Source organism: Callorhinus ursinus, unplaced genomic scaffold (assembly GCF_003265705.2).
Source record: "Callorhinus ursinus isolate GAN/ISIS: 27379988/994484 unplaced genomic scaffold, GSC_fseal_2.0 scaffold129, whole genome shotgun sequence".
In the NCBI taxonomy this organism is placed as follows: Eukaryota; Metazoa; Chordata; class Mammalia; order Carnivora; family Otariidae; genus Callorhinus; species Callorhinus ursinus.
The window spans coordinates 177,920-194,887 of NW_027397191.1; the positions used below are offsets into that span (position 1 = coordinate 177,920).

Below are 16,968 nucleotides of genomic sequence, written 5' to 3' on the forward strand. Positions count from 1 at the left end.
GGGGGGCGGCGGTCGGGGTGCGCAGGACTGGAGAGCCGACAGGGGCCCCCCCGAGCAGCCAGCAGCCCTGGGCGCTGAATTCGGGGATTCGGCGGGCGTTTCCCACGCCTCTCCTTTCCTGCTGCCCTTACCTCTTCGTCGCCAGGTAGGACGGGCGGGAGGACGAGCCCCCGACGCCGCCACCTCCCGGACCCGTCCTGGGTCGCCGCCCCGCGTCCGAACCCCGGTCGCCCTTCAGTTGTGGGCGGGACCGACAGGAGGGCCTTGGAGAGGGACCCAGCGCGGAGTGGCTCGGGCGCAGCCGGCCGTGGCGCCGCGAGGCTAGGACGCTGCCTTAAGTCCCCGGGAGGAGCGGGTCGGGACGGAGACACTAGAGAAAGGTTGGAGGGAACACTCTGCTCCCGGGTGCGCCACAGTTTCCCTTCTCGAGTCCTTCGTGACTTTCTGTGGATGAATCTCCTCCTGGAGTCTCCCCTGCCCGCGACTTCAGTGTCCTCGGGAAAGAAAAGTTCTCCCTGTTCCATTCAGTTAAAAAGTACAAGGTTCTGAATAGAAGACCCGAGAGGCAGCGATTTCTGGACAAAGGAAAGGATCGAAGTCTTGTGCTACCCGAGGCTGCCCTCGCCCCCGCTGTTGGGCGCCCCGAGGCCTGGGTCGTTCCAGCAAAGATAAGGCAGACCTTTATATATTGTTTGTCTCTGTCCATGATAGATAAGGCTTCTTCTTAACCTCCTACGATTTTAAATTCTAGGCTTCACTTGTGTGAAAATGTGGCTATAGATTTTTAGATAGAGACGTGGTCAGAGAGGAAGGGAGAATATTGACCAAAGTAACCTAATGGTTATCTCTGGTGTGGTACTGGAGTGGGTTTGCATGGAATTCGTTTTGGTTTTCCTGCACTGTTTCGTATTTCCTACAAGGTTCTATCTCATTTAAAAAAAATCAAACTATTGCCATTTTTAAAAAGAAAGATTAAAAGGGGAAAAAAAAGTTGGTTGCAAGGAAGATGTATTCGAATTCAGTGTCTGGAGCCAGGAGTCAAGAAGGAGGCCAGCGGAAGAGTTCAGGAATCCAGGCAACGAGGCCTAAGTAGGGATGTGGACTTTGATCCTTGAGTACCACCTGGCTGGGGTGCTGGGAGAATGAGAGGGGAGAACGGAAGATTACTTTGAGCATCCTTTATGCATGATGGCTTGACAATAGTAGTCCTGAGTTAGAAGTCCCTGCCGGGTAAGGAGACACAGAGCATAAAAATCTTGGTGTTGGAAGAAAAAAATTGATCAATTGGATTTCGTTAAAATTAGAAACGTCCACTCTGCCAAAGACACTGTTAAGAGAATGGAAAGACAAGCCACAGACTGAGAGAAAATATTTGCGAAACCTATCTGATAAAGGACTGGTATCCAAAATATACATAAAGCTGCCCAAACTCACAATGAGTGTTTTCAAAAAGCTAGTTTAGAAATGGGCAAAGGATCTGAATAGGTAAGTCACCATGGAAGATATACGGATGGCAAATATGCATGTGTAACAATGCCCGACATCATACATCATGAGAGAATTGCGAAATCAAGCATCAGTGAGATACCGGGACACACGTGAGAGTGGCTATAATCCAGGACACTGGTGACACCAAAAGTCAGGATGTGCAGCAACAGGAACTCTCATTCATTGGTGGTGGGAATGCAAAATGGTGCAGCCACTTTGGAAGACAGTTCGGCAGTTTCTTACAAAACAAAACATAGTCTTACCATGCCCTCTGGCAGTCACACTGCTAGGTAGTTACCTAAATGAGCTGAAAAGTTTTGTCCACACAAAAACCTGCACGTGAATGTTTATAGAAGCTTTATTTATAATTGCCAGGAATTGGAGGCAACCAGGAAGCACTTCAATAGAGGAATATGATAAATTGTGGCACATTCATACAATGGAATATTACTTAGCACTAAACAGAAATGAGCTATCAAGTCATGAAAAAACAGGGAGGAACCTCAGATCTGTATTGATTGCTACCTGAACAAAACCAGTCTGAAAAGGCTGTGTGATTTCAGCTATATGACATTCTGGAAAACATGAAGCTCTAGAGAGTAAACAGATCAGAGGTTTTGGGGAGGGGGACCATGGGGTATTTTATTCTATACGAAACTATAATGGGGGATAGATGACATTATGAATTTGGCAAAACCCATAGAGTATACAACAAAAGAGTGAACCCTAATGTAAACTGTGGACTTTAGTTAATAAGAATGTATCAATATTGATTCATCTGTTGTAACAAATGTCCCACACCAATGCAAGATGTTGCTAAGAGGGGAACTAGGAGTGGAGGTGGGGGGAGGAGAAAGTATATGGAAAGTTCCTGTACTTTCTGTTCAGGTTTTCTGTAGATCTAAAACTGTTATTAAAAAATAAAGTCTGCTCATTTAAGCAATTAAAATAAATTTTCAATGTCTTGGAGCTTGGACTCCGTGCTCACTCCGGTTCAAACTGCTTTGCAATTTGTAAAATAGTGCCATAATATGTAAATCCTGGGTAGCTAATTATTTGGTTATTTAAGCAGGTAATGCACACATTCGGGCCATTATCAGGTAGGCGAGAAATTATGGCAATTTTTAACAGTTTTAGCCCACAAAATTGACAAGCAGTTTAGTGTAGCTTAATTTACCCATCTGCCCTTCTGCATAACTTAGCCTTCCCCAGGATCTAGGCCCAGGGCCTTGGGGTGAACTCGGATGGGTTCTGAGGAAGCTGCCAGCAAATATGTTTAAAGAACCAATCAGGGGTTACTACTATGTCCGCTACTATTGGGTGGCAAGGCAGTGGGGGTGAGGGATGTGGATGTAATCCACATAGTGGCTGGAAATTCTTCCAGAGGAACAAGATCGACGTTGAGGTGGTGCTGGGTGGGCCACGTAGAGAGAGACCAGGGAGGGGTGCTGCCTAGGAAGATGACAGATAGTCAGTCTGGCGCTCCGGGAGGGGAGGGCGGTAGAGCCCAGAGGGCAGACCTAGGGGAGAGGGAGGGTGAAGGTGGTTGAGATAGGACTGAGGGAGGGGGAAGAATGATAAACCCCAAATAGTAACGCCTCTGGGTAGAAAGAAAAGGTGACATTGAGGAGGCAGATAGCACAGGCTTTAAAGCTACTGACGGTGTTTGATTTTGTAAAAGCCATGTTGTGCAAATCTGTGTATTTGTTTTATTTCTATATATTGCATTGTTGAATATGTGTATAGTTGTATGCGTTCACATTTGCACAGTGAAATATACTGTATCATATTAAATCTTATGTGGTTGAAAGCAATTAAAATACAGTAAAAAATTTTAAATCTTAAAGCGTCTTGTACATATTAACCAATACAGGTACTAGGGATTCTATTAAAATTTGGGGGCTAGCTCATGGGGAAAAAAAACTTAAAGCATTTCAGCTTCCTTTTTAAGACAACTTCAGAAATACAAACCCACTCGAAATGTTTTGCTATCACGGCAGTGTTCAAGGGAGAAAAATTCCCTGGGAAGCTGCAGGAAGGCCCACGAAAGAGCAAAGTTGCACTTTCTGTCAGCTGAGTGAAGTTCACGGCTGACTCATCTCCCAGGTCATAGTCCTGCAGCCCCGGAGAATACAGCAGGATATGCATCATTTGTGCTGAAAGGCGCGCCCGGGTGTTAAGTTCGCGATTTTAATTGATGACTATATTAAATTCGCCAGGAGGACGTGGTATCTGGAGAGCGATTTGTGGCTTCTCTGGACACATCAGGGCAATCCACTCTCTGCAGAGACACGGTCACTGAGGATGACAAGTCGAAACGAAGACCAGCCTTCTCTCTTAAGTGGGCTGTGCAGTCTGGGCCCACCCTGCCTGCATTTACGGGCAGCGGAAACCTCCTTTGGTTGAGTATTCTTCAAAGCCTTCTGCTCTGAGAATTTGAGGGAGGCTTAAGGCTCCTGAAAGCTTTTCTTATTCTTCTTTAGGGCCAGCTTCATGGGGACAGCCCTGTGTTTCACTTATTGCTTTTGCTGTCATCATCTCGAAATTCCTATTACTTTTTCACGAGAGGCCCTGTGTTTTCATCTTGCGTGGGGCCCTGCAAATTTATTAGCCAGCACAACCCTCATCAATTCGTTCCTTTCCCAAGTTAATGTACTTTACCCTCACATTTTTCTCCTGCTATTTCAGTGTTACCTCTTACTAATTTTGGTTACCAAACACTGACTCTTGGTCTTTTTGTTTTCTCTTTATTTTTTCTCCCTTCCTTTATTTCTCTTTTTCTTTTCTGCTACTTCCTTCCCCAAGCAGTGGTTAGCAGGATGGATGGATGCGAGAGGCTGACTGCCTGGGGTCAGTTCAGTTCCTGCAACATATTAGCAGGGAGGCTCTGGGCTGGTTACTCAATCTCTTCGGGTCTTCGCCTGTAAATTAGGAAGAAATATTGTACATATCTAATGGATTTTGTGAGAATTAAATAAATTAAGTATCTGTAAAGCATTAAGACATTGCTTTATACAGAATAAGTGCTAAACACGTATTAAGTACTTCAGTAATCTCTTATCCTCATAATGCACTTGCTGTGTTTAAATATACTCAAGTTTCATTTTCCACTTTTACATTATTTCTTTTTAAAATTCCTCTCACCTTGTATTTTATTTTTTATCTTACTCATTTATTCAAAATAATATTCTCTTATTTATTTTTTATTTATTTTAAGTCATCTCTGCCACACCCAGCATGGGCTTGAACTCCCAACCCTGAGATCAAGAGTTGCAGGCTTCACGAGCTGAGCCAGCCAGGCGCCCTATCTTCTCACGTTTTAAGTCTGTTTTGGCATTAATCATTTTGCTCAAGCTTTACTTAATTCCATGCATTACATCCCTCTAGTACTTTTATTCTTCTGCTCTTTCTCCTCTCTGTACTTCATACACTAAGTGACTTTCTTAAAAGATCTGATTCTCCGTCTCCTTTCCTGGGTCACCTCCTGCCTTCTGTTGTAACTTCTCCTGTTTTCCTCTGCCTTCTATTCTGCTCAACTTTATTCTGTACCCATTTATTTCTCATTTAAGGTGTTTTGCATACCTTCCAGATATTTTGTGTATTTTCTTTATGCGTTTTTACAGCCACTTACGTACAGAGCTGTCCTCCTTTTTCCTGTAAGTAGATCTCTGGCATCCCATCCGTGCTTCGGCTTCTCCCTGATTTCACAGGTGGGTGTGTGGAGCTTTTATCCTTCTTCCCTCCGATATCCTTTAAAAACTTTTTTACACATAATTCTTAAAATTCCAGCATTCTCCTTTTTCCTCATGCTGTATTGTTTTTGAGCATCATTTCTCCCATTACTATAGAGTCTATTTCTTTTTTTTATGAGATTTTATTTTATTTTTTATGATTTTATTTATTTATTCACGAGAGACAGAGAGAGGCAGAGGGAGAAGCAGGCTCCCAAGGAGCAGGGAGCCCGATGCGGGACTCGATCCCAGGACCCTGGGGTCACGACCTGAGCCGAAGGCAGACGCTTGACCGACTGAGCCACCCAGGCGCCCTGTCTATTTCTTATTTTACACTTTTCCTTCACGGATTTACATGTTTCATTTCTTTTTCTCTTTCTTCATTTTTACTCTTTCCACTCATCCTCCTCAATTTCTTCTTCTCCCTCTTTATGTATGCTCATCCTCTTATTAAATGTTTTATATTACTTTTTAATCCTTGTGTGTTAAACAGGATTTCCAGTTTTATTTTAATAATGCTTTTCATCTGTAAATTTTTACTATTTAGCTATATATATTTGTCTAGAAATTCAGGTATTCTTTTTTAATTCTATATCTTTACTCCTTGCCTCTTGACTTAATTTTTCTTTGTTTTCGATACTTGTCTTTCATGTTTTAGACCACCTTAATGCAGACCTTTTGCTGTTTGACACACCCCTGTTTTCATATTATTTTGTTACTTTGTTCATCCTAAGCTTGTCTTTGTAGGGTAAGTCAGGGTCCGCCAGAGAAACAGAACAAACGGGATGTGGAGAGAGAGACAGAGACAGAGAGAGAGACACAGGGAGAGATTTGAAGGAATTGGCTCACCCCGTTGTGGGGACTGGCCGGCCGCCCGCTGGGCTGGAGACCCAGGGAAGAGCAGATCTTTACAGTTCTGGTCCCAAGGCAGGCTGGAGGCAGAATTTCTTTACTGATTGGGTGACACCCACCACATTATGTAGGGTATTCTGGTTTGCTCAAAATTACCGATTTAAATATTAATCTCATCTAAAAAATACCTTCAAGTAATATCCAGACTGGCGTTTGACCAAACACCTGGATACAGACAGCCTCGGCAAGATAGCACATAAAATCAACCACCCCACCTCATGTGGTAGCCCCTCAGAGCTCTGTCCCTGGGAATGCTCCCCTCCTCCTTAGGTTTTAGGATCTGTCCTCTGCGTGTCCCGTGGGCCATCGCTTTCTCCAAGCAGCCTTAGCTAGTGTGTATTTTTTAAATGCTTTCAACAGATGCCATCCAGAGTGGTGCTCCATCTTGAGGGGTTGGTTGCAAACAAAGGTCTCCGCACCGTTCTCTCGGAGAACCACAGAACGAGGTCAAAACACAAGACCACAAACTTTATTTTAAGCACGCTGTCTGTATTGCCTTCCCCTTCCTTTCAACCAGCCACTCCAGGAATAGAGATCATGGTCTCCACGGCCACCACGGAGCTAGGGACGGCTGGATGGTAGGTGGGTAGGCAGAAGGGCCATAAGACTTTCTTACCAAAATCAAGTCCTCTTTTTCTCATTAAGCACGCCCCTGGTTCCTGTAAGTTTTCTGCTAGATCTCGGACTTCCAAAAACGTTGATTCTGTTCGTTGTTGCCAACTCCGTGGTTGCTACCGTGGAGGAAGTGATATTCGGAGCCCCCAACTCTGACATTTCCATGATGTCACTCCTGCCTGTTTATCTGTAAAGAACATTTCTTGCAGGCAGGTTATAATTGACTCTTGCTTTTTTTTTTTTTTTTTTTAATCCTGTCTGACAACATTCAGCTTTTTAATTGTTATGGTTAGCCTACTTATATTTGATTTATGTAATTTGTAATTTAGGTGGATTTAAGTCTACCGTCTTGCGGTTTTTCTGTTTGTCCCCGTTGTTATTTGTTTTTCTCTCCCCACCCCTTTTTCGTGTTATTCTGGATTAGTTTTAAGCAAGGATATGACACAATCAAACATAATTATCTTCCACATAGTAGATGAGTTGAATGGCAAAGTTGAACAAGAAAATTGAACTAATTATAAATGCATCTCAGTGCACCACAAAAGAGATTTTCGAGGCATGAATTAAAAAATAAATGGGGATGGGGCGCCTGGGTGGCTCAGCCAGTTAAGGGTCTGCCTTTGGCTCAGGTCAGGATCTCAGGGTCCTCGGATGGAGCCCCATGTTGGGCTCCCTGCTCAGCGGGGAGTCTGCTTCTCCCCTCCACTTGTGCTCTCTCTCTGTGTCTCAAATAAACAAAATCTTTTAAAAAAATAAATGTGGAAGAATGAGCCAGGGAAGGAGGGATATAGTGCTTACATGTGGGGACTAGAATCGGTATGACATTTCTTTGACTAGGGAAGTGAAAGTTGTAGAAAATACTAAAATGATACTACTTTCAGCTCGAAACTCAATGAATGCTGCTGCCTGAGAGAGGAGCAACAAATTTGGAGTCTTAAATCATGAGTAGAGTTTGGGAAATGTGTGTGAGTGTGTGTATGTGGTCAGTAGTTCTGGAACTCAGGAGGAAGGTCTTGGGCAGAAGCCATCATTCAGGTAATAATGAATCACTGCAAGTTCCTAAACATGACAGGATTGTCCAAATTGGCCTTGGGTTCATGGACAACTTATTGCCATTCATTATATATATGTATATCTTATTCATTCAACCTCATCAGAAAAAGCCCTTAGATAGGATTCACATTCACCTAACTTTGGCCAGTGTTAATCACAGCTACCTTCAGGGGCATCCCATAGATAGTGACATCCTTTGGAATTAGAAATATTTTGGAGGATATTGGTTGTAAAGCAGTGCTATACACTTTTAGAGTGACACTGGGTGCTTGTATTTGCACTTCTTCGCTGCTAAGTACATCTCAGGCCATTATTATCAGTCCTGCTCATTCCAAGTGGGCATGGCTCAAGCCCAGAATCTTCACACACATTCTGCCCTTGTTGATTTATTCCTGGATAAGCAGTGTGCTAATGAACACGTGCGTGATCATAAGCACTCCTGCCACCAACAGTTCCACTGAAGTTGGACTCATGTATTGTCTGAGGTTCTATAAAACAAGACGGTTCACATAACCATTATGCAGTGTTATTTCAAAGTGTCGTGTTTATGCTAGATTCCTTCTTTTTGTTCTTCATGATTTGGACCGGTTTCCACATGGTGATTGTCCTCTTCAGGCATCACAAGACACCCATGCATATCCACAGTCCCAGCCTCTCTCTACAATCTTCTCCCGAGACAACAGCCACCCATACTATCCTCTTGCTAGTGAGCTGCTTTGTTTTCTTCTATGGGACTAACTTGGGTCTTTCCATTCATATGAATTCTGTATATGAGAAAAACCTGATGCTGGAGAACCATCACTAGTTTTCTTTCATCTTGCCCTGGTGCTGATTAAATATGATAATAGAGTTTCCCGATCTACCTGTGCCATTTCAGATATGATCATTTCCCCTTGCTCATAATGGAGATTTCTATTGCATCTAAAAAATACTTGATAAAAATTATTTTAATTGCGGGGGAGCATGGTTTTAGAATCCTTATGAGTATAGACAGTAGTCCTGATTACCCCTAGATAAAAATTTGGGAAATATTAATCCATTTAGAGTCAATCTATGAAAGTCTCGTCAAGAATAAAAGAGCACATTGTAGATGAATACATACAATATAACGTACATATAAATTCTAAAAACAGAAAATTTTATCTGTAAAAAATTCTGATGTAGTACAAATTAAAAAATGTAACTACATGGTTAGAAATCAAATTCAGGGTCATGAGTTCAAACCCTGCGTTGGGCTCCATGCACGGGGCCTACCCAACAAAACAAAAAGAAGTGAGGATGGTGGTTACTTTTCAGGGAAAAGTGACTGACAGGTAGACAGTGGTTGTCTCTGAGGTGCTGGCAATACCTCATTTCTTGAACTAGATGGGGAGCTTACTTGCTTGTTTTCTGTGTGAAAATTTTTTGACCTACATCCTTATGATTTGTGTGCTTCAAAGAGTTATAAATCCATTCTTTAAAAGTTTAAGGATGTTATAAGTCAGTATGTATGTTATAAATCAATTCTTTAAGAGTTACTCTAGAGGGGTGCCTGGCTGGCTCAGTTGGAAGAGCATGTGGCTCTTGATCTTGGGGTCATGAGTTCAAGCCCCATGTTGGGTGTAGAGATGACTTAAATAAATGTAAAAAAGAAAAGAAAGGAGTTCATTTTAGAAGATGACCATTAATAACATTAAAGAGACTTGAGGGACATGTAGAAAAAAGATCTAGAAGGAAAAGAGAACACACCACAGCATGATGGCACCCCCTTGCTTTTGCTCTCTAGAGCGCTTACTCGTAGACGCAAAATTGTGCTTCTATTTTAGCAACTTCTACACTGAGGCAGAGCGAAGTCATTGGAATCTGCTCAAAATGGAGAAAACCCTATATTATCACGTGCCCCCCCCCGGTATATACTCAGATTAATGATGACCTAGAGAGAAAACTCAACCCTCACTCCCAGTGAATGCAGGAAAAAATGATCTTGTCCCTTAGGAAAGCTGTGGAGTAAAAGAAATGGAAAACATCCCCACTGCTGAGAAGCCAGAGCCCCACAGTGGACCTCTAAGTAGAGAGGCATCCTAGATGCATTTCCTGAGGAGTTCAGGGAGCCCTAAGTCATAAACTTAGTTTGAGGTTTGTATTACTCATCTATTACTGTAACAAGTAACTCCAAATTCAGTGGCTTAAAAAAAAAAAGACAGCGATTTATTATCTCGTGGTATCTATAGGTCAGAGATTTAGGAGTGTCTTACCTGGGTAGTTGCAGCTCAGGGTCTCTCATGAGGTTGCAAACAAGACGACAGCTGGAGCTCGAGTCATCTGAACGTTTGCCTGTGGCTGGAGGATCCCGAGCCACGTGCTCAGTAGGTGCAGGCAGGAAGACTCCCTTCCTCCCCCTGGGGGGCGTCTTCATAGGGCTGCCATGACTTAGCAACTGCCTTCCCAGAGAGCCAGATCCATCACGTAAGTTCGGTCACAAAAGACCAGCCCTGATACAGTGACGTGGGGAGCTATGCAAGGGCATGAACATCAAGAGGTAAAGATCACTTGAGGTTACCTTAGAGGCTGCCTCCAGAGCCTGGCCTCTGGCCACCAAGGGTCTATGTCTCTTCCATATGCAAAACACACTCACCATTTCCCAAGAGGCCCCGGAGATCTCAAAATATAACATTTAAATCATATCTAGGTGTATGTAAGGTAACTCTGGTATAGTTCCTTGGATCCGTCCCTTGAAGAACAAAGAAAGGAAACTGTGCACCAAAGGAGAAAATGCTGTCACCCCTGCAGGAGGCTTTGGACCCTTGACTCTAGAATTAATGTCTCTTGCTCCACCAGCCAAGCCACATAGGCCCCAGGAAGTAGCTTTTATTTGTCTACACAGATGGTTTTAGCGAACATCACTGCTGATGATTAGTATTGTAGATACACTCTTGGACTCAGGGAAGACAGCTGAAGAAATAGTTCCAAGTCCATGGGGCCGATTCACTGAACAGAAGTGTAGTCACGTATTCTGAGTGCTACTTGGTGTTCACTGGGGAGCTGTTACTTGTTATGTTTGTACTATGTCTAACAAACCATACTAGCAGGGCACCTGGTTGGCTCAGTTGGTTAAGTGACTGCCTTGGGCTCAGGTCATGATCCCAGGGTCCTGGGACCGAGTCCCGTATCGGGCTCCCTGCTCAGAGGGGAGTCTGCTTCTCCCTCTCCTTCTGCCTGCCTCTCTGCCTATTCTCTCTCTCTGTCAAATAAATAAATAAAATCTTTAAAAACAAACAAACCATACTGGCTTAGATAGAAGGGGTGTAAATAGCATCAACACAATAATCCTTATTTATTTACCTTCGGTTTGTAAGAGTGGGACTCGAAAAGTGGAACCAACTGATTGTCTTCCATAAATACTTACTAATACTTAATATGCTCACTGGCCACCTTTTGATGACTAAGAAAAACAAAACTAATGACAAAGCAGGAAAAGTGGAAAGCAATCAGTGGAGAGCAATAGTTGGAATTACTGTGTTTTGCCAAATATTTATTGATGTAAAAAAAAATCAACAATTCATAGGGAAGGGAATGTCCCAGCAAATACGACCCCCCCCCCCCCCCCCGCCCCCCCCTTCTCTTCACTTGTGGGGGTATTTTTTTCTAATCAACATTTTTTTTTTTTTTTACCAGTTTGGAACACCCTCATATGCTTTTATAACCATTACCTAACATTTTTCATCAGATACGCACAGAGACTGTAATGACTGGTATATTGTAAACTTTTAAGTATTTTTTGAAGTGTAGCATCACACTCCTTTATTGTACCAAATGGAATCTAAAAACCATAGTGATTGAATACCTGCCAACATCCCCTGGAAAAAATAGAAAAGCATGCCCTTCTATGACAGTTGGAAATTTTATATTGATTCTCTTGCTCCTTGAATGAGTTTTATGCCAGTATAATGTATGTTTACTTAAAGTCCTTTGATCATGCTGCTGTACTAGTTTGCACCAAATATAAGTGTAAATATTGAAATCTGAGATTTTGCTGTTTGATGGGACCACAAATCTGTGTTATAATGAATTCTTTTAGTTTGAGTTATATTTTCATTACTAGTAGTATGCAATGCAAACAAAACATCACAAGCAGATAATAAATTTGAAAACCCCTTTACTGGAATATGCAACAGAAGTAAATTGGAGTTTGTCACCTCCTCCATGAAATCCCCTACAGCATATAAGACCACCTCAACTGAAGGAATATTTCCAATTGCTCTTTTATTGGGCACCCTGGATGGAAGGGATTTTACAATTCCCCGAACTTCAGGTAGGTGGAAGCTTTTGAGAATTGTCTACTGGGAGACAGCATGATTTCAAAGAAGGCTGGGGAAGAGGAATCCAAATTAGAGGAGGACATGAAAGATCTAAAAACTAGTTTAGGCTTTTGGGCTCGTTAGCTTAATGAGTAAAACTTAGCAAGAGGGAAGCAAGCAAAAACTGCTTCCTAGCAGAGGATGGTTTCGATCCATCGACCTCTGGGTTATGGGCCCAGCACGCTCCCGCTGCGCCACTCTGCTTGTTGGCCTCGCTTTTCTCCTGTGTCTATTAATGATTAAGATCACCTTTTCCACGCTGAGAAAATGATCCTCTTTTTTCTTAATTCCTTCCCTTCTGATGGGTTTTTCGGAGAGTAGCTCTCCCACGACCAGGTGGCTAAGGGCCGACCCTTCCGGGGCTGCCCTTTTCCAACCTGCCAAAAGAGCGTCCAAGCTCGGGAATTTTTTTTTTTCCCCCTTAATTTTATTTGTTTTTCTGGAGCCGCTCTTTGCTCAGAGAGCTGAGGAAGAGCGCGCCCAGCAAAACCGGGTGGAGCCTTTTCGGGCGGAATCTGAGGATCCGGAGCGGACCCTGAACCACCATCAGTGAGAGGAATCCTGCTGACCGCCGCGCTTGTTTTGTCTCCAAAAGTCTCAAAGACGATCGTTTGGATGAAAAAGTTTATTTGCTTGCAAGGGCGCAGATTTTCACAAGGATTTTCACAATGCGCCCGGGAAAGGGGGAATAAACCCAACTTACTGCTCAAATGATTACATGGCGGCCACAATTTCGACTGGATCTCGTTTGGAGGCGTTGTGACACACACACAGAGGAACTAAAAATGAGAAACTAATAAAGATAGGGGCTTCCAAACACACCTTGTTAGGACGGCCCCGAACACCAGCCCCCGTTTGTCGCTGCCTCTCCGAGGACGCCAGGTCCTAGGGCCCGGGTGCACAGCGGTAAACCTCGTATCTTTACTAATGTCAGCTTCTAGATGACGCGCGTTCATGAGCTCGCTCGATCACACGGCTAGGCCGGGGCTCGCACGCCGGTATCTCCCCTTACTCCATTTCCCCGTCCGCATCTACACCGAAAGAGCGGCCTCAGCACTGTTTACCTTTGCGGAGGAGTGACGAGCGCAGCGGCCCGCCCAGCCCAGGATCCTTCTCCCATTCCCCGCCGCGCGCAAAGCCCTTCCCGAGACAGAGCCGGGCCGCGCACCGCACAACCCAGCCGGCGGAGGTTGCGCACGGCCCTTCCCTGGTCAGAGCTGGTGCGCACGCGGTCCTTGCCCGGGGCAGAGCCGGGGAGCCCGCGGTCCTTGCCCGGGCGCGCACAGCACAACCCGGCGGGGGCCGGCGGGGGGGGGGGGGCGGGCCGCCGCGGGCGGGGCTGGGGCGCGCACAGCACAACCCGGCGGGGGCCGGCGGGGGAGGGGGAGGGCGGCCCTTCGCGGGCAGAGCTGGGGCGCGCACAGCACAACCCAGCCGGCGGGGAAGGTTGCGCACAGCCCTTCCCGGGGCAGAGCGGGGGTGCGCACCCCTTGCTCGCCCCGCTCCTGCAGCTCGGGCCGCGGCCTCGGCAACTCCCTGACACCAGTGTCCCCTCGCGGAGACCGACGGAGAAATATCGCTAGTCACCTTCCGGCCAATTTCAGGTTTCCCTCGCTTCCGGGGACACTCTCTTACTTCAAACGGCCTTTAATTCGAGCCTTCTTAAGGCAGTCCAGGTGGGATGGAGTTTCCGTTCGGCCGAGATTTCCTCAGGACAAGGGTGGTCTTGAATTTCAGATTTGTTTTCCCAGACTTCACGTGAGGGAGGAAGGAGCCCAGAGACAGGAACCAGACCGCAGGCTACCTGTTCCTCTTAAGCCCCCCAGGGATACTCTACGTCCGAGAAAAGTGAAACGTGATGATTCCTTTCGGGCTTTTAGCCTCCTAGATCTTCGTCATCCCAAGGAGATGCTGCCATCTTCAAAAGATGCTTGTATTCTCCCAAAAAGCAGTTTTCTTGAAAATTTCTGACTGCAACCTGGAATCAGAAATACATTTTAAATCACAACTCAATACAGTATGCAAACAAATATGTGTCTATACAGAGAGTATATCTAACTGAATTTATCTATCTAGAGAGAGAGAAAAACCGAACTCCACCAAACAATATTTTACTACTTGGGATTTATTCTGATATTTCCTATTCCTATTATATTCTATTTCATTTCTTAAAATACCAGTCTTGGTTTTTTTAAAAAAATATTGACTAGGCTCATTCACTTCTGAGACACAAGATGGATTGAAAAACACTGTCACCTAGATAATGGTATTAGAAATGGCTTTTCTCTCTGGGGCCAGATAACGGAGTGGAAGACAGTGACCTTTTCCTGAGGGTGGGACCAGCAGTCAAAGAGTTAAGGAAAAGGTTCCAGTTCCCCCAGCTTTTCTTTTTGGAATTGCACAGTGAACACGTTAACTCTCTCAGCTTCTATATTCCGTGTGCCTCCCTGTGTGTTTATTCCTGCAGTGCGTGAAGGAATATTACACATTCTAGAGAAGTCCTCTGTGATTCAGGTTTTCCCACCTCTGTCCTACATCTGTGAGGTGGTTTCTTTTCCCCGTCATCTGCTGAAGGACTCTTGCATCCAACCTATTGTTCTGGTGGTTCCCTCTACGTGAAGAATTCTTACCTCATATCTCTATAGGATTTACGCCCACCCCCCACACCTTCAGGCTTTTGTTCAAATGGCAGGACGAATAAATCCAAAGGCTTTGGGGAGATGCCACCTGCCCTCCATTTTCTGTGAATACCTCAAAGATACTTGGATATTAAGTTCCCCTTACATTTTTCCTAGGATGAGTGATTCTCACCTTCCGTTGCTGTGTGTGTGTATAGTTCTATCATTCTGTTATTTTGTTGTATGTGTAGATTTGTGTCACCACCGCTGCAACCCAGATACAGAACCATTGCATTACCACAAAGATCTCTCTCGTGCTCTCTCTATACTTATGCCCACCTGCCACTCCCCACCATCCTTAACTCCTGGTCCCACCAATCTGTTTTTCATCTCTGTAATGTCATTTTGAGACTGATATATATGTGAGATCAAAAAGTATGTGACCTTTTAAGATTGGCTTTTTTTCATCTCGCACAGTGCCCGTGAGATCTATCTAAATTATTGCATGTATTGGTAGTTCATTCATGTTTTTTACTGCTGAGCTGTATTCCATAGAATAGATGTACCACAATTGGTTTAAGCAATCACCCACTGAGAAACCCGATGGTTGTTTCCGGTTTGGGCAATTACAAATAAGGCTTCTCTGAAGAATAGTGTACGGTTTTTGCGTGGACCTAAGTTTTCATTGTTCTGGGATAGATGCCTGGGAATGGAATTCCCGGATTGTATAGTGAGTGTTATGTGTCGTTTCTTTAAGAAACTGCCAAACTGCTTTCCCATCTCCCATTCCCATCAGCCATGGGTGACAGATGGAGTGTCTCTGTGTCCTTGCCAGCCAAAGGCAGCGTCAGATAAAATTTGTTCCTTTAACTCTTCTAACAGATGTGCAGTGATACCTCATCATGGTCTTAATTCACATTTCCTACTCAACTAGTGATATTGAACATCTTTTCATGTGCCATTTGTACATCCTCTGGTGAAATGTCTCTTCATGTCTTTTGCCCATTTTCTAATTGATTGTTGTTTTAATGTTGAGTTTTGAGGATTCTTTGTATATTCTAGATAGGAGTCCTTTGCCAGATATGTGGTTTGCAAACATTTCCTCCCATCTGTAAGTTACTTTTTTATCCTCTTAGGAAGGTCCTTTGCAGAGCAAAAGCTTTTAGTTTTAATGAAATTCATTTGGTTGAATTTATCTTTTATGGGTGTGTTTTTGGTGTCATGTCTAAAAGTCTCCAAGCCTGAGGTCCTCCAAATTTTCTTATTTTTTCCTAAAAGTTTTATACGTTTATGTTTTACTTTCAATCTCTATCATTTCCAGTTAATTTTTTAATACAGTGTGAGGTTTAGGTTGAGATTAGTGCTTTTTTTTTTTTTTGCCTAAGGATATCAAATTTCTCCAACACTACTTTTTTAAAAAAAACTAAGACTTTCCTTCCTCTACTAAATTGCTTTTGTACTTTTGTCAAAAATAGCTTAGCTGTACTTGTATGTGGTGATTTATGGGTTCTCTGTGCTGTCTCAGTGACTTATATGTCTAGCCCTCTGCCAATAACGTGCAGTCTTTATTACTGTGGCTGTCAAATGTCTTGAAATAATAAGAGTGATTTCTTCCACTTTATTTCTCTTTTTCTCAAAATTTGTTTTAGTTATTCTAACTCATTTGCCTTTCCATATAAATTTTAGAATGGTCATGTTCATATCTACAAAAATAACTCACTGAATTTTTATAGAAATTATGTTAAACCTCTATATAACTTTGAGAAGACTTGACATGTCCGAGTCTTCCAATCAGTGGACACAGAATATCTCTCTATTTATTTAGGTCCTTGATTTCTTTCATCAGCCTTTTGTAGTTTTGTATTTTTCAGCATGTCCATGTTCTGGTAGATTTGCATCTAAGTTATTTTTTTAAGTGATGTAAGTGATACTGTATTTTAGTTCTGGTGCCCACATGTTTATTGCTAGTGTCTAGAAATACAGTTGATTTTTGTATTTTGATCTTGTATTTTGTGACTTTGCTGAACATACATATTTGTTCTAGGAGGGTTTTGTTTGTTTTTAGATTCCTTGGGATTTTCTATGTAAACCGTCATATCATCTTCAAAGGGAATGGGAAGTATAATCCTAAGACAGAGAGGGAGGGGAAATGTGTGTTTCTAGAGAAAAATACAATCCACTGAGCAGTCAACTGCACCATCAACTCACAATTGG

General features: G+C 43.5%; 1 non-coding gene across 1 annotated transcript; it reads right to left on the reverse strand.

Annotated features, from left to right (window-relative positions):
* Positions 1 to 12,268: 12,268 nt before the first annotated feature.
* On the reverse strand, positions 12,269 to 12,340 carry TRNAM-CAU (transfer RNA methionine (anticodon CAU)). The gene has a single exon. It is a non-coding gene; the product is annotated as a tRNA-Met (tRNA).
* Positions 12,341 to 16,968: the final 4,628 nt, after the last annotated feature.